Genomic DNA, 17,538 nt, shown 5'->3' on the forward strand with positions numbered 1-17,538 from the left:
CAAAAACAACCTTCGACCATCACCCTCTGCCTTCTGCCACTAAGCCAGTTTTGTGTCCAAAGTGCCAAGGCACCCTGGATTCCATGGGCTCGTACCTTCTTGACCAGTCTCCTGTGCGGGACTTTATCGAAGGCCTTACTGAAATCCATGTATACCACATCCACTGCGTTACCCTCATCCACACGCCCAGTCACCCCCTCAAAAAATTCAATCAAATTAGTCAGACATGATCTTCCCTTGACAAAGCCACGTTGACTATCCCTGATTAATCCTTGCTTCTCCAAGTGGAGACTAATTTTGTCCTTCAGAATTTTTTCCAATAATTTTCCACCCTTACGCGGACAGATTACACAAACTTGGGTTTACCTCGAATTTAGTCGATTAAGGGCTGATTTGATCGAACTTTTCAAAATATTTAGGGGAACTGATGGAGTAGGTCGAGAAAAAACGATTTCCGCCGGTTATGATGTTTAGGATTAGGAGACATCGCCTAAACATTAGGATCAGGACTTTCAGGAGTGAAGTTGGGAAACACCTCTGCAAGCAAAGGGAGGTAGAAGTTTGGAACTCTCTTCCGCAAACAGCAGTTGATGCGAGCTCAATTGTTAATTTTAAACCTGAGATTGATCGATTTTTGTTAACTGAAGTTATTAAGCGATACGGGGCTAAAGCGATTATATGGAGTTCGGTCACATATCAGCCATGATCTGTTTGAATTGCGGAACAGGCTCGAGGGGTGAAATGGCATACTGATATTCCTCAGCTCCTCATTGGTGAGAATGATTCTGCATTGGCCGGAAATCGAACCAAAGTCTCCCACATAAGAATTGAGAATTCGACCCCTGCACAACCAATGCGCGCGTTCTTAATAGCGGCAAGTGTCCATTTGGAATCCGATCTGAATGAACATGCCGTTTACAGCTGCGGTGGCCGAGTGTTTAAAGCGTTGGACTCAAAATTCAATTGAGGTTTTCCTGCGCAGGTTTGAATTCTGCTCGCAGAGCTACTGTTTAAAGATCACTTCAGTGCTGAAATAGATTAATTGGAGTTAATTGACCGCATTTATCTCTCTCCCAGAATGAGAGATTCCACAGCGTGGCCGGTGCTTTTAATTAGTGTCAGAACTTCTCTTGCAAGATTTCAAGACCCGAGAAGGAATCTCTCCCAACCTGTAACTTAAATTCTGCTAGTTTGCAAAACCTGACATTTCTACTCTTCATTTTCTTTGCCTGCATCTCTCTCTCTCTCCCTGTCTCTGTCTCTTGTCTCTCTGTATTGTCCCTGATGGACTTCTCAGGCTTCCTTGAACAGCAAAGGATGATCTAAACTGCAACAATAGCAGAGAATGGTAATGAAAAAAAGAGTGAGACAGTAGAAAAAGGAAAGTTGCAACCCAGCTGATAAATTGGTAGCTAATGTATCCACATTCATGGATCTTCGCTCTCATAGTGAATGAAAGCAGCAATTTGAGGAAAGTTTACTTATGGTCGAGTGTAAACAACAATGTCGTTTCAGAGCAATTCATTCTGTAAAGTGTTACTTGATAATACAAGTCGTACATTAAAAACGAATTTGATATTGTTGATATGATATAATTAGTGCAGAACCTGACATTGTTCTACATCGTATATCGTACAAGAAAGCGGGATTGTAGGGACAGAGCGTCCTGAAAGGATGGCGCATCGGTTGCGTTGCAACAAAATTTTACAGTGGCTGTCCGGCTCTGTTGCCAGTTGGTCTTTGGGTCTGATTTCGGTCAGGGAGTTTCACTGGTTCAAATCCCGGATGAGCCCCGTTGTGTCCCCATTTTTAGTCAATGATCACCAATTGGCTTCTCATTTCCTTTCAGCGGTGCAGAAGGCAGGCTTGACTTATCTCCAGCAGAGCATGTTTGAGCACCAGAGGACAGAATGCAGAGGGTTTGTCCACGCAACACACGGAGACGAAATGAAGATAATCTTTCAAGAAGTTGGACAGATTGAAGCCGTCACATTAATTTATCCCAATTCAGGCGATCTCATGGGCACAGAATACAAAAGGTAAAGGAAGCTGCATTGTCCTGGAAACAAACTCATGGTTTACCGCCGGCAGGCAAGAGTCCCACACTGAACCACCAATGCACACACGGCTGCAGACTGCACGTGTAGCGTTGGATACATGTCTAGAACATGCAGTCTGGCAGAATTCCCGTATGTCCACCTCGAAGATTTCACGGATTGACTTTAAACTTCACCTTAAATTCTGCTCAATCACAGAATTTGGAGACTTATACTATTTTTCTTTGCATGTATCTCGATATCTCTGTCTGCGTTTCTTCTCTCTCTGTGTTTCCCCCTGATGGTCTTATCCGGAATCTTTGAACGGCGAGGTCTGGAAACTCGGGCGTTCCGGAAGGGTTTCTGAAACGCCCGGGTTTCCAGAATGTCGGATCTTCAGTCCAATTGTTGTGTTTCGACGGGATGAGCTTTGCGATTTTCGTCTCCGTTTTTGGAAAATATAATCCCAGATGGGTTTTCACCTCCTCGGGTCCCGTCACCTTCGGGAAATGGGAATGAACCCAATCTATCATTCGGTCTTAATATCTGTATTCTCATTGCTTGAGAATAAAATTACAGGGTTACAGTTATTTTGAGGACACATTTTAGAAATTAACACATAACAGACTTATCCGAAAACTAGAAGCACGTGGGATTAAAGGACCGGTGGCAACGTGAGCACGTAATTCGCTAAAGGATAGGAGGCAGAGAGTAGTGGTGAACGGATGTTTTTCTGACTGGAGAGAAATATGCAGTGGGATCCCCCAGGGGTCGGTATTAGGACTATTGCTTTTCTTGTTATATATACGTGACTTGGATGTAGGAATAGGGAGTACAGTTTCGAAGTTTGCGGATGATAGAAAACTTGGCAACGTAGAAAATAGTGAGGAAGATAGTAGCAGACTTCAGGAGAACATGGACAGACTGGTGAAATGGGCAGTCACGTGACAGATTTAACGCCGATCAGTGTGAAGTGATGCACTTTTGGAAGAAGAACAAGAAGAGGCAGTATAATCTAAATGGAACAATTTATGAGGGGTTGCAAGAGCAGAGGGACCTGGGGGAGCATATTCACAAAACAGGGCAAGTTGATAAGGTAGTTAAAACAGCGTATGGGATATTTGGCTTTGTAAATGGGGGCATTGAATTTAAATACAAGGAAGTCACACTAAAACTTTACAAATCACTGGTTAGGCCTCAGCTGGAATGTATTGTACACTTCTGGACACCATACTATACGAAGGATGAAAAAGGATTGAAGAAGATTCAGAGCAGGTTGACCTTAATGATACCAGGGATGAGGGACTTCAGTTATGTGGAGAGATTGGAGAAGCTGGGATTATTCTCCTTACAGCAGAGATGGTTAACGGGAGACCTAATAGAGATATTCAAAATAATGAGGGGTTTTGAAAGAGCAAGTAGGGAGAAACTGTTTCCTCTGGCAAGTGGGTCGGTAACCAGAGATCACAGATTTAAAATAATTGGGAAAATAACTAGAGAGGAATCTAAGAGATTTTTTTTCACACAGAGGGTTTGTTAAGATCAGGAACGCACTTCCTGAAAGGGTGGTGGAAGCAGATTCCACAGGATCATTCAAAAGGCAATTGGACATGTACTTGAAGGACTAATTTGCAGGGTTATGGGGAAAATCTGGGGTGTGGGTCTAATTTGGACAGGTCTTCGAAAAATAACCGGCACAGGTACGATGGCCGAATGGCCTCCTTCTATGCTGTAAGATTCTATGATTCTATGATGACCTTCTGAATCGTTGGAATTGACAATATTCAGTGTTGTGGAGCCAAGAAAATTATAACCATGATATTCTGCTTCTCCATTCCCTTATGAATATCGCAGATTATAATGTCCAGGCGGGGGTGGGACTGAATGGGGGATAGAGTGCGGAGATTTGAATGGAAGCCCAGCAGAATGAATTTGAACTCAACAGCAGGCGGTGAACCTTCTTCTCCAGAGAGGATCGTCATTTCAGTTCAGAAGGAAAAAGGTATCAAGAAAATCGGGTGAAACAGATACGGAATGATCCGGGACTGACAGCACATTCCTTATAAACTGACGCAGACACGGAATGATCCAGGACTCACAGCACATCACTTTTAAACAGACACAGACACGGAATGATCCGTGACTTACAACACATCCCTTTTAAATCGATAGAGACACGGAATGATCCAGGACTGACAGCACATCCCTTTTAAACAGAGACAGACACGGAATGATCCAGGACTTTTTGCACATCCCTTTTAAACAGACACAGACACGGAATGATCCGGGACTTACAGCACATCCCTTTTAAACATACACAGACACAGAAAGATCCGGGACTGACAGCACATCCCTTTTAAAACAGACACATTCAGGGAATGATCCGGGACTTACAGCATATCCCTTTCAAACAGACGCAGACACGGAAAGATCCGGGACTGACAGCACATCCCTTTTAAACGGAAACAGACACGGAATGATCCGGGACTTACAGCACATCCCTTTTAAACGGAAACAGACACGGAATGATCCGGGAATTACAGCACATCGCTTTTAAACAGACAGAGACACGGAATGATCCCGGAATTACAGCACATCACTTTTAAACAGATGTAAACAATCTTACCACACCAAGTTATAGTCCAACAATTTTATTTGAAAATCACAAGCTTTCGGCGGCTTCCTCCTTCGTCAGGTTAATGTCAGGAAATCCTTGAACGTTTCGCATTTATATTCAGAGAACAATACCTGGTGATGACAGATAATCTTTCCAACTGCCCGTTGTCAAGGCAAGCAAGGTGTGCAGACAGAGAGTTGTTACATACAGGACCACCGAATATACAAACGGCCAGAACACAAAACAGAGAGAGAGAGGGAGAAACATCCGAAAGGAAGAGAAAGACAGAAAATGACTCGTTGAATTAAAAACAGATATTTTTTTTTTCCGCTGGTGGGGTTACGTGTAGCGTGACATGAACCCAAGATCCCGGTTGAGGCCGTCCTCATGGGTGCGGAACTTGGCTATCAATTTCTGCTCGACGATTTTGCGTTGTCGTGTGTCTCGAAGGCCGCCTGGGAATAAGCTTACCCTAAGATCGGTGGCTGAATGCCCTTGACTGCTGAAGTGTTCCCCGACTGGGAGAGAACCCTCCTGTCTGGCGATTGTTGCGCGGTGTCCGTTCATCCGTTGTCGCAGTGTCTGCATGGTCTCGCCAATGTACCATGCTCCGGGGCATCCTTTCCTGCAACGTATGAGGTAGACAACGTTGGCTGAGTCACAGGAGTATGAACCATGTACCTGGTGGGTGGTGTCATCTCGTGTGATGGTGGTATCTGTGTCGATGATCTGGCATGTCTTGCAGAGGTTACCGTGGCAGGGTTGTGTGGTGCCGTGGATGCTGTTCTCCTGAAAGCTGGGTAATTTGCTGCGAACGATGGTCTGTTTGAGGTTGGGTGGCTGTTTAAAGGCGAGTAGTGGAGGTGTGGGGATGGCCATAGCGAGGTGTTCGCCGTCACCGATGACATGTTGAAGGCTGTGGAGAACATGGCGTAGTATCTCTGCTCCGGGGAAGAACTGGACGACGAAGGGTACTCTGTTGGTTGCGTCCCGTGTTAGTCTTTTGAGGAGGTCTATGCGATTTTTCGCTGTGGCCCGTCGGAACTGTCGATCGACGAGTCGAGCATCATATCCCGTTCTTACGAGGGCGTCTTTCAGCGTCTGTAGGTGTCCATCGCGTTCCTCCTCATCTGAGCAGATCCTGTGTATTCGCAGGGCCTGTCCATAGGGGATGGCCTCTTTGACGTGGTTTGGATGGAAGCTGGAAAAGTGGAGCATCGTGAGGTTGTCCGTGGGCTTGCGGTAGAGTGAGGTGCTGAGGTGCCCGTCTTTGATGGAGATTCGTGTGTCCAAGAAAGAAGCTGATTCTGAGGAGTAGTCCATGGTGAGCTTGATGGTGGGATGGAATTTGTTGATGTTATTGTGTAGTCTCTTCAGTGATTCTTCGCCGTGGGTCCATAGAAAGAAAATGTCGTCGATGTATCTGGTGTATAGTGTTGGTTGGAGGTCCTGTGCAGTGAAGAAGTCCTGCTCGAACTTGTGCATGAAAATGTTGGCGTATTGGGGTGCGAATTTGGTCCCCATGGCTGTTCCGTGTGTTTGGGTAAAGAACTGGTTATCGAAGGTGAAGACATTGTGATCCAGGATGAAGCGGATGAGTTGTAGGATGGCGTCTGGGGATTGGCTGTTGTTGGTGTTGAGTATTGATGCTGTCGCAGCGATGCCTTCATCGTGGGGGATACTGGTGTATAGTGCCGAGACGTCCATCGTGGTGAGAAGTGTTCCTGGTTCAACTGGTCCGTGGGTGCTGAGTTTTTGTAGGAAGTCTGTAGTTTCGCGACAGAAGCTGGGGGTTCCCTGTACGATGGGTTTCAGGATGCCCTCGATGTATCCAGAGAAGTTCTCACACAGGGATCCGATAGGACGTCCGGGTGTGTTGGCTTTGTGTATCTTTGGGAGGCAGTAGAAGTCTCCCACTCGGGGAGTACGTGGGATGAGAGCGTGCAGGATGCTTTGAAGGTCAGGACCTCTCTGGATACATCGAGGGCATCCTGAAACCCATCGTACAGGGAACCCCCAGCTTCTGTCGCGAAACTACAGACTTCCTACAAAAATTCAAGATGATGTGGAGATTGAAGCTGAATGTGAATTTACCCCAATTTAGGCGGTCTCATTGATATTAGATGACGGGATCGAGAACCACATATCCAAGTTTGCCGATGACACAAAGATAGACAGAATTATAAGCAGTTTGGATGGAAGAATGAGATTACAGAGAGATATCACTAGATTAAGTGAATGGGCAAAACTGCGGCAAATGGATTTCAACGGAAGCAAGTTTGAGGCCGTCCACTTTGGACCTCAAAAAGATAGATCAGAAAACATATTAATGGATGTTACTCCAAAAAATTGACCACATGACATTTTGTGTGGATTCGCTTGTTTCTCAAGTCTGCCAAACTTTTAAAAGTTACCAAAATATTGCAATAGGAACCTTATGGCCCATACGGGGATCGAACCCGCGTCCTTGGCGTTATTAGCACCACGCTCTAACCAACTGAGCTAACCGGCCATGTATACATCTTAGCTTTATGGGCTTACCCGCGTGTTGGGTAGTTTGTGTTTATTTTTACACCATCTGACAGGGTTTTACAACGAATATTGAATAAATCACATCCCTTAAACATTGTTACTTGTTTCTGTATATACTGTCGAGGATGTAGATCAAAATTAACAAACAAAGAGCACTTTAATGTAACAAATTAAATTCCGATCAATATTATTTTACTAACAATGAACAGCCCATCCATAAAACACTGCCCCGCTATAAAACCTGTGGGCAGGACCCTGAGCTACTGTGAAAATGATATCACCGCAACGTGATTCGATCACGCTGCGTTTTGACGTTGAGTCAGATGTCTGTCTGTCCATTCGTCTGATTGGGTCTCTGCCTTATTCTCAGGCCAGGCTTTTTGTTTGCTGGCTGCAGGCCTCGCTCCCCGACTGACTGAACAAATACCGGGCCGTGTGTCAGAATCAATGACTGTGACTGACTGTCTGCCCATTTATGGCCACATTTCTGAGTTCCTGCCATCGCTCTGTGTCGCAGGCCTGTCTCTGTCCCTTCGGATCACAACACACCCACAAGCTTCACGACTGAACGCAGGTTTGGTCAGTCTGTCCTCGCAGGTCCTTCGGAAGCTAATGATTTTGAACTGAATTATTTTTCCTGAGTGACTTGTGAAGTTTTGTTCAGTGATATGTTTGCGAAAGAGAACGGAGGAAATAGTTAGTGTGCAACTCGACATTTCTCTACATCGGAATAGAAAACGTGATTGGATGGATAGAAGAGGTCTGAAAGGATGGCCGATCGGCTGTGGGTGGCACCGAATTCTGCAGTGGCTGCAGTGGTTCATTACCGGTAATGAAAATGAGGTAATATACTAACACAAGCTGCCGGTGAAAATCATTCAATTTCCCAAACTTGACCCACCGAATCAAATGAAGCTCCGGGGAAAGCTACAAGACAACGCCGGTCTATCGGGCATCGTTTGAAGCAACTGGCAGTTTAAAGTGGCATCTACAGCATGCAAGTACTGCCACTGCCGCTGCGATCGCCGAATGGTTGAAGCGTTAAATTCAAGATCAAATGGAGTTTTCCTTCGCAGGTTTGATTTCTGCTCGCTGAATTATTGTTTAAAGATCCGTTCAATGCTCAAATGAATGAAATGGATCTAACTCACTTCATTTATCTCTCTCAGAGCATGAGAGATACTCGAACGTGGCCGGCGTTTTAATTGGGTGCCAAATGTACTCTTGCAAAATTCAAATACACAAGAAAGAATCTTGCCCAATCTGCAACTAAAATTCTGCTACTTTGCAGAACCACCCATTTATAAGCGACTTTATTTAGATGAATCTCACTATCTCTCCTTGTCTCTTGTCTCGATGTTGTCCCCTGATGGATTTCTCAGGCTTCCTGGAACGGTAAAGGCTGATCGAACCTGCAACACCAGCAGGGAAAGGTAAAGGAAAAAAAAGATTGAGACGGTCGGAAAAGTAAAGGTGCAACCCAGCTGATAAATTCGCAGCTAATGTCTCCACATTTTTGTCTCTTCGCCCTCACAGTGAAAGGAAACAGCAATGTGAGTAAAATATACTTATGGTAGCTTGTATACTCTGACGATGCCGAGACAGTTGCAAATGTATCTTCAGATTAACTAATTCTGAAAAGTATTATTTGAAGAAACAAGTCGTTCATTGTAAACGAATTTAGTAAAGAGAGGCTAATATTGGTGACTGGAAATAGGTAGTGTACAACTTGATATTGCTGCAAATAGGAATAGAAAACGAGATTGGGTGGACAGAAGCGGTTGGAAAGGATAGCCGATCGGCTGAAGACTATGGTGAAATTTTAGACCGGCTGCAGGGCTTTCTAACAAGCGGCTCGTTGGTCTAGGGGTATGATTCTCGCTTTGGGCGTTTTTCTGATGGAATATGCGAGAGGTCCCGGGTTCAAATCCCGGACGAGCCCTGTTATCTCACTGCCTTTTAGTGAAAAGTCACCAATTGGATTCTGACATCTTTGCAGTTGTTCGAATTGAATTATATTTGAGCTCCAGAGGACAAAGTGCAGAAGTTTCCAAGGCGCAACACACACGGAGTAAATAAAATGTCTCAAGATGATGTGGAGATTGAAGCTGAATGTGAATTTACCCCAATTTAGGCGGTCTCATTGATATTAGATGACGGGATCGAGAACCACATATCCAAGTTTGCCGATGACACAAAGATAGACAGAATTATAAGCAGTTTGGATGGAAGAATGAGATTACAGAGAGATATCACTAGATTAAGTGAATGGGCAAAACTGCGGCAAATGGATTTCAACGTAAGCAAGTTTGAGGCCGTCCACTTTGGACCTCAAAAAGATAGATCAGAAAACATATTAATGGATGTTACTCCAAAAAATTGACCACATGACATTTTGTGTGGATTCGCTTGTTTCTCAAGACTGCCAAACTTTTAAAAGTTTCCAAAATATTGCAATAGGAACCTTATGGCCCGTACGGGGATCGAACCCGCGACCTTGGCGTTATTAGCACCACGCTCTAACCAACTGAGCTAACCGGCCATGTATACATCTTAGCTTTATGGGCTTACCCGCGTGTTGGGTAGTTTGTGTTTATTTTTACACCATCTGACAGGGTTTTACAACGAATATTGAATAAATCACATCCCTTAAACATTGTTACTTGTTTCTGTATATACTGTCGAGGATGTAGATCAAAATTAACAAACAAAGAGCACTTTAATGTAACAAATTAAATTCCGATCAATATTATTTTACCAACAATGAACAGCCCATCCATAAAACACTGCCCCGCTATAAAACCTGTGGGCAGAACCCTGAGCTACTGTGAAAATGATATCACCGCAACGTGATTCCATCACGCTGCGTTTTGACGTTGTGTCAGATGTCTGTCTGTCTATCCGCCTGATTGGGTCTCTGCCTTATTCTCAGGCCAGGCTTTTTGTTTGCTGGCTGCAGGCCTCGCTCCCCGACTGACTGAACAACTATCGGGCCGTGTGTCAGAATCAATGACTGTGACTGACTGTCTGCCCATTTATGGCCACATTTCTGAGTTCCTGCCATCGCTCTGTGTCGCAGGCCTGTCTCTGTCCCTTCGGATCACAACACACCCACAAGCTTCACGACTGAATGCAGGTTTGCTCAGTCTGTCCTCGCAGGTCCTTCGGAAGCTAATGATTTTGAACTGAATTATTTTTCCTGAGTGACTTGTGAAGTTTTGTTCAGTGATATTTTGCGAAAGAGAACGGAGGAAATAGTTAGTGTGCAACTCGACATTTCTCTACATCGGAATAGAAAACGTGATTGGATGGATAGAAGAGGTCTGAAAGGATGGCCGATCGGCTGTGGGTGGCACCGAATTCTGCAGTGGCTGCAGTGGTTCATTACCGGTAATGAAAATGAGGTAATATACTACCACAAGCTGCCGGTGAAAATCATTCAATTTCCCAAACTTGACCCACCGAATCAAATGAAGCTCCTGGGAAAGCTACAAGACAACGCCGGTCTATCGGGCATCGTTTGAAGCAACTGGCAGTTTAAAGTGGCATCGACAGCCATGCAAGTACTGCCACGTGCCGCTGCGATCGCCGAGTGGTTGAAGCGTTAAATTCAACATCAAATGGAGTTTTCCTTCGCAGGTTTGATTTCTGCTCGCTGAATTATTGTTTAAAGATCCGTTCAATGCTCAAATGAATGAACTGGATCTAACTCACTTCATTTATCTCTCTCAGAGCATGAGAGATACTCGAGCGTGGCCGGCGCTTTTAATTGGGTGCCCAATGTACTCTTGCAAAATTCAAATACACAAGAAAGAATCTTGCCCAATCTGCAACTAAAATTCTGCTACTTTGCAGAACCACCCATTTATAAGCGACTTTATTTACATGAATCTCTCTATCTCTCCTTGTCTCTTGTCTCGATGTTGTCCCCTGATGGACTTCTCAGGCTTCCTGGAACGGTAAAGGCTGATCGAACCTGCAACACCAGCAGGGAAAGGTGAAGGAAAAAAAAGATTGAGACGGTCGGAAAAGTAAAGGTGCAACCCAGCTGATAAATTCGTAGCTAATGTCTCCACATTTGTGTCTCTTCGCCCTCACAGTGAAAGGAAACAGCAATGTGAGTAAAATATACTTATGGTAGCTTGTATACTCTGACGATGCCGAGACAGGTGCCAATGTAGCTTCAGATTAACTAATTCTGAAAAGTATTATTTGAAGAAACAAGTCGTACATTGTAAACGAATTTAGTAAAGAGAGGCTAATATTGGTGACTGGAAATAGGTAGTTTACAACTTGATATTGCTGCAAATAGGAATAGAAAACGAGATTGGGTGGACAGAAGCGGTTGGAAAGGATAGCCGATCGGCTGAAGACTATGGTAAAATTTTAGACCGGCTGCAGGGCTTTCTAGCAAGCGGCTGGTTGGTCTAGGGCTATGATTCTCGCTTAGGGCGTTTTTCTAATGGAATATGCGAGAGGTCCCGGGTTCAAATCCCGGACGAGCCCTGTTATCTCACTGCTTTTTAGTGAAAAGTCACCAATTGGATTCTGACATCTTTGCAGTTGTTCGAATTGAATTATATTTGAGCTCCAGAGGACAAAGTGCAGAAGTTTCCAAGGCGCAACACACACGGAGCAAATAAAATGTCTCAAGATGATGTGGAGATTGAAGCTGAATGTGAATTTACCCCAATTTAGGCGGTCTCATTGATATTAGATGACGGGATCGAGAACCACATATCCAAGTTTGCCGATGACACAAAGATAGACAGAATTCTTTGCAGTTTGGATGGAAGAATGAGATTACAGAGAGATATTACTAGATTAAGTGAATGGGCAAAACTGCGGCAAATGGATTTCAACGTAAGCAAGTTGGAGGCCGTCCACTTTGGACCTCAAAAAGATAGATCAGAAAACATATTAATAGATGTTACTCCAAAAAATTGACCACATGACATTTTGTGTGGATTCGCTTGTTTCTCAAGTCTGCCAAACTTTTAAAAGTTACCAAAATATTGCAATAGGAACCTTATGGCCCGTACAGGGATCGAACCCGCGACCTTGGCGTTATTAGCACCACGCTCTAACCAACTGAGCTAACCGGCCATGTATACATCTTAGCTTTATGGGCTTACCCGCGTGTTGGGTAGTTTGTGTTTATTTTTACACCATCTGACAGGGTTTTACAACGAATATTGAATAAATCACATCCCTTAAACGTTGTTACTTGTTTCTGTATATACTGTCGAGGACGTAGATCAAAATTAACAAACAAAGAGCACTTTAATGTAACAAATTAAATTCCGATCAATATTATTTTACCAACAATGAACAGCCCATCCATAAAACACTGCCCCGCTATAAAACCTGTGGGCAGGACCCTGAGTTACTGTGAAAATGATATCACCGCAACGTGATTCGATCACGCTGCGTTTTGACGTTGTGTCAGATGTCTGTCTGTCTATCCGTCTGATTGGATCTCTGCCTTATTCTCAGGCCAGGCTTTTTGTTTGCTGTCTGCAGGCCTCGCTCCCCGACTGACTGAACAACTACCGGGCCGTGTGTCAGAATCAATGACTGTGACTGACTGTCTGCCCATTTATGGCCACATTTCTGAGTTCCTGCCATCGCTCTGTGTCGCAGGCCTGTCTCTGTCCCTTAGGATCACAACACACCCACAAGCTTCACGACTGAACGCAGGTTTGGTCAGTCTGTCCTCGCAGGTCCTTCGGAAGCTAATGATTTTGAACTGAATTATTTTTCCTGAGTGACTTGTGAAGCTTTGTTCAGTGATATGTTTGCGAAAGAGAACGGAGGAAATAGTTAGTGTGCAACTCGACATTTCTCTACATCGGAATAGAAAACGTGATTGGATGGATAGAAGAGGTCTGAAAGGATGGCCGATCGGCTGTGGGTGGCACCGAATTCTGCAGTGGCTGCAGTGGTTCATTACCGGTAATGAAAATGAGGTAATATACTACCACAAGCTGCCGCTGAAAATCATTCAATTTCCCAAACTTGACCCACCGAATCAAATGAAGCTCCTGGGAAAGCTACAAGACAACGCCGGTCTATCGGGCATCGTTTGAAGCAACTGGCAGTTTAAAGTAGCATCTACAGCCATGCAAGTACTGCCACGTGCCGCTGCGATCGCCGAGTGGTTGAAGCGTTAAATTCAAGATCAAATGGAGTTTTCCTTCGCAGGTTTGATTTCTGCTCGCTGAATTATTGTTTAAATATCCGTTCAATGCTCAAATGAATGAATTGGATCTAACTCACTTCATTTATCTCTCTCAGAGCATGAGAGATACTCGAGCGTGGCCGGCGCTTTTAATTGGGTGCCCAATGTACTCTTGCAAAATTCAAATACACAAGAAAGAATCTTGCCCAATCTGCAACTAAAATTCTGCTACTTTGCAGAACCACCCATGTATAAGCGACTTTATTTAGATGAATCTCACTATCTCTCCTTGTCTCTTGTCTCGATGTTGTCCCCTGATGGACTTCTCAGGCTTCCTGGAACGGTAAAGGCTGATCGAACCTGCAACAGCAGCAGGGAAAGGTGAAGGAAAAAAAAGATTGAGACGGTCGGAAAAGTAAAGGTGCAACCCAGCTGATAAATTCGTAGCTAATGTCTCCACATTTTTGTCTCTTCGCCCTCACAGTGAAAGGAAACAGCAATGTGAGTAAAATATACTTATGGTAGCTTGTATACTCTGACGATGCCGAGACAGATGCCAATGTAGCTTCAGATTAACTAATTCTGAAAAGTATTATTTGAAAAAACAAGTCGTACATTGTAAACGAATTATTAACGAGAGGCTAATATTGGTGACTGGAAATAGGTAGTGTACAACTTGATATTGCTGTATATCGGAATAGAAAACGAGATTGGGTGGACAGAAGCGGTTGGAAAGGATTGCAGATCGGCTGAAGACTATGGTGAAATTTTAGACCGGCTGCAGGGCTTTCCAGCAAGCGGCTCGTTGGTCTAGGGGTATGATTCTCGCTTAGGGCGTTTTTCTAATAGAATATGCGAGAGGTCCCGGGTTCAAATCCCGGACGAGCCCTGTTATCTCACTGCTTTTTAGTGAAAAGTCACCAATTGGATTCTGACATCGATGCAGTTGTTCGAATTGAATTATATTTGAGCTCCAGAGGACAAAGTGCAGAAGTTTCCAAGGCGCAACACACACGGAGTAAATAAAATGTCTCAAGATGATGTGGAGATTGAAGCTGAATGTGAATTTACCCCAATTTAGGCGGTCTCATTGATATCAGATGACGGGAACGAGAACCACATCTCCAAGTTTGCCGATGACACAAAGATAGACAGAATTATAAGCATTGTGGAAGGAAGAATGAGATTACAGAGAGATATTACTAGATTAAGTGAATGGGCAAAACTGCGGCAAATGGATTTCAACGTAAGCAAGTTTGAGGCCGTCCAATTTGGACCTCAAAAAGATAGATCAGAAAACATATGAATGGATGTTACGTCAAAAGATTGACCTCATGACATTTTGTGTGGATTCGCTTGTTTCGAAAGTCTGCCAAACTTTTGAAAGTTACCAAAATATTGCAATGGGAACCTTATGGCCAGTCCGTGGATCGAACTCGCGACCTTGGCGTTATTAGCACCACGCTCTAACCAACTAAGCTAACCGGCTATGTGTACATCTTAGCTTTATGGGCTTTCTCACTTGTTGGGTAGTTTGTGTTTATTTTTACACCGGCTGACAGGGCTTTTGAACGTATATTGAATAAGCCACATGCCTTAAACATTGTTACTTGTTTCTGCATACATTGTCGAGGATGTAAATCAAAATTGACAAACAAAGAGCACTTTAATTTAACAAATTAAATTCTGATAAAATATTATTTTACGAACAATGAACAGCCGATCCAGAAAACACTGCCCCGCGATAAAACCTGTGGGCAAGACCTTGAGCTCCTGTGAAAATGATATCACCCCAACGTGATTCGATCACGCTGCGTTTTGACGTTGAGTCAGATGTCTGTCTGTCAATCTGTCTGTCTGTTTATCCGTCTGATTGGGTCTCTGTCTTATTCTCAGGCTTTTTGTTTGCTGGCTGCAGGCCTCGCTCCCCGACTGACTGAACAACGACCGGGCTGTGTGTCGGAATCAATGACTGTGACTGACTGTCTGCCCACATATAGCCCTGAATGGGCACATTTCTGAGTTCCTGCCTTCGCCCTTTGTCACAGGCCTGTCTCTCTCCCTTCGGGTGACAACACACCCACAAGCTTCACGACTGAACGCAGGTTTGGTCAGCCTGTCCTCGCAGGTCCTTCGGAAGCTAATGATGTTGAACTGAATTATTTTTCCTGGGTGACTTGTGAAGTTTTGTTGAGTGATATGTTTGCGAAAGAGAACGGAGGTCATAATTAGTGTGCAACTCGACATTTCTCTTCATCGGAATAGAAAACGTGATTGGATGGATCGAAGAGATCTTAAAGGATAACCGATTGGCTGCGGCTGGTATTTAATTGTGCAGTGGCTGCAGTGGTTTGTTACCGGTGGTTTGTTTCCGGTGGCTTGTTCGGCTTGGGGTCTGATTCTCGCTTTGGAATATTTGACGATTGATTCTGAGCGAGGTCCAGTTTTTCAATGTTGTTTGAAGCTCAAATAAATGTGAACCAGATTAAACCAACCACATTTCTCTCCTTCAAACAGATACTTCAGCGGACGAGTGTCCAATAGTCTCTTACAAGACATTTGAAGGAATCTCTCCCGAGCTCCATGTTAAATTCTTGCTCGTTCGCAGAACTTGATATTTGTTTCTATACTTTAATCTGTCTCTTGACTCTTTGTGTTTTCACCTCATGGACTTCTCAGGCTTTATTAAACGGCCAAGGATGATTGAATCTGCAGGGAAGTGTAAAGAAAGGAAGACTGAGACGGTAGGAGAAGCAAAGTTGCAACCCAGCTGATAAATTCATAACTAATGTCCACTAATGTCTCTTCGCCCTCACAGTGAAAAAATCAGCAATTTGAGTACAGTGTTCTTTTGGTAGAGCGTATAATCGGCAGATTTTGAGACAGACACCAATCGAACTGTTGTCGTGGCGATGAAAGCGCCCAATGCTAAACACTAGATCACAAGGTAACGCTGAACATTCTTTGCTGCGAACAAGCAGCAAAGAATGTCATTTGTCATTTTCGGGCCAGGCAAGCTGCTCGCACAAAATAGCATTTTCTATTCGAACTACGATCGGGACAAAAGGTGATGTTCAGGCAATGACAGCACCAAGAGTAAGTAGCCATATACACGAAATAGAAAGTGAGGTAATATACTACCACAAGCTACCGGTGAATTTCATTCAATTTCCCAAAATTAACGCACCGAATCAAATGTAGCTCCTGGGAAAGCTGCAAGACAACGCAGGTCTATCGGGCATCGTTTGAAGCAACTGGCAGTTTAAAGTGGCATCTCCTGCTGCTTCTGTGGGGAGTGAGAGAGAGAGAGAGACTGTCCGTATCTGCGGACAGTTTGATTTTGTACAGAACTGCAGAGGGAAACAGCAATTATACCGGGGCTGTGAGAGATGGTATCTTATTCAAATTTAACTACAAGAATATCCGGAATCAAATGCTGAAAGGAATGGAGAGATCAGAGGCCTGAGAATAAACACAGAGCTGAATGAATCACGAAAGAGTGAAAGAGAAATAAATGGCATCAGTTCCACAGTGTTTGGTGCGGAATGTTGAGAACTCACCGGTGGGCTGGTGGTTCGAATTCGGTGCTTTCACCGCCACGTGGTTCGATTCCCAGTCAGGGAATGAACGTTATACAAGAATTAAGAACCTGTTGAATTAACTGCATGAAGCAAATTAATCGCAGTTCGTCGTTGCATCATTGTTTGAATCAACAGATAACTTTTTATTTCAGACTGAAGGAGATACTGACATGGTCATCAGGAGACAGTCAAAACTTTAATAAGTTTTTTGCTCTTTGCATGTGATGAATTTTTATCATTTTACACATTGTAAGTCATAAAGTAATGCAAAAAATTCAGAAGCCTTTCAACCGAGTAAGAGTCGAAGCTATAATGTTTTAAATTTATTAGAAGATACGTTATTTACTGCACCACTGGCTCAGATTGTAGAAAGTAAGCAGCAGCTCACACTCTCACAGCGCTGCGAGATGAACAGGTCCAGAGTCAGCCTCGGTCATGAGCACGGGACACCACGAGTCTGAGAGCATCAAAAGGCGCTCACGAAAAAATTACCAAAGAGAGGTACGTTTTTTTTCCGGCCGACGACAGCTTTGCTGGTCGAACAGAACACTTCAAAGGAGTAGATCTTTATGATCGTTCGTTCAGTTCCGT

The 17,538-nt window shown here is 44.0% G+C and overlaps 6 non-coding genes across 6 annotated transcripts; 2 read left to right on the forward strand and 4 right to left on the reverse strand.

Moving 5' to 3' along the window:
- Nucleotides 1–7,091: 7,091 nt before the first annotated feature.
- Nucleotides 7,092–7,165, reverse strand: trnai-aau (transfer RNA isoleucine (anticodon AAU)). Its single transcript has one exon. It is a non-coding gene; the product is annotated as a tRNA-Ile (tRNA).
- Nucleotides 7,166–9,037: 1,872 nt separating this feature from the next.
- Nucleotides 9,038–9,127, forward strand: trnap-ugg (transfer RNA proline (anticodon UGG)). The gene is given in 2 exon segments: nucleotides 9,038–9,073; nucleotides 9,092–9,127. It is a non-coding gene; the product is annotated as a tRNA-Pro (tRNA).
- A 526-nt stretch (nucleotides 9,128–9,653) lies between these two features.
- trnai-aau (transfer RNA isoleucine (anticodon AAU)) lies at nucleotides 9,654–9,727 on the reverse strand. Its single transcript has one exon. It is a non-coding gene; the product is annotated as a tRNA-Ile (tRNA).
- A 2,490-nt stretch (nucleotides 9,728–12,217) lies between these two features.
- trnai-aau (transfer RNA isoleucine (anticodon AAU)) lies at nucleotides 12,218–12,291 on the reverse strand. The gene has a single exon. It is a non-coding gene; the product is annotated as a tRNA-Ile (tRNA).
- Nucleotides 12,292–14,165: 1,874 nt separating this feature from the next.
- On the forward strand, nucleotides 14,166–14,255 carry trnap-agg (transfer RNA proline (anticodon AGG)). Its single transcript is given in 2 exon segments — nucleotides 14,166–14,201; nucleotides 14,220–14,255. It is a non-coding gene; the product is annotated as a tRNA-Pro (tRNA).
- Nucleotides 14,256–14,781: 526 nt separating this feature from the next.
- Nucleotides 14,782–14,855, reverse strand: trnai-aau (transfer RNA isoleucine (anticodon AAU)). The gene has a single exon. It is a non-coding gene; the product is annotated as a tRNA-Ile (tRNA).
- Between the last annotated feature and the right edge of the window lie 2,683 nt (nucleotides 14,856–17,538).

The sequence above is a fragment of the Heptranchias perlo genome, chromosome 20, assembly GCF_035084215.1.
Source record: "Heptranchias perlo isolate sHepPer1 chromosome 20, sHepPer1.hap1, whole genome shotgun sequence".
NCBI lineage: Eukaryota > Metazoa > Chordata > Chondrichthyes > Hexanchiformes > Hexanchidae > Heptranchias > Heptranchias perlo.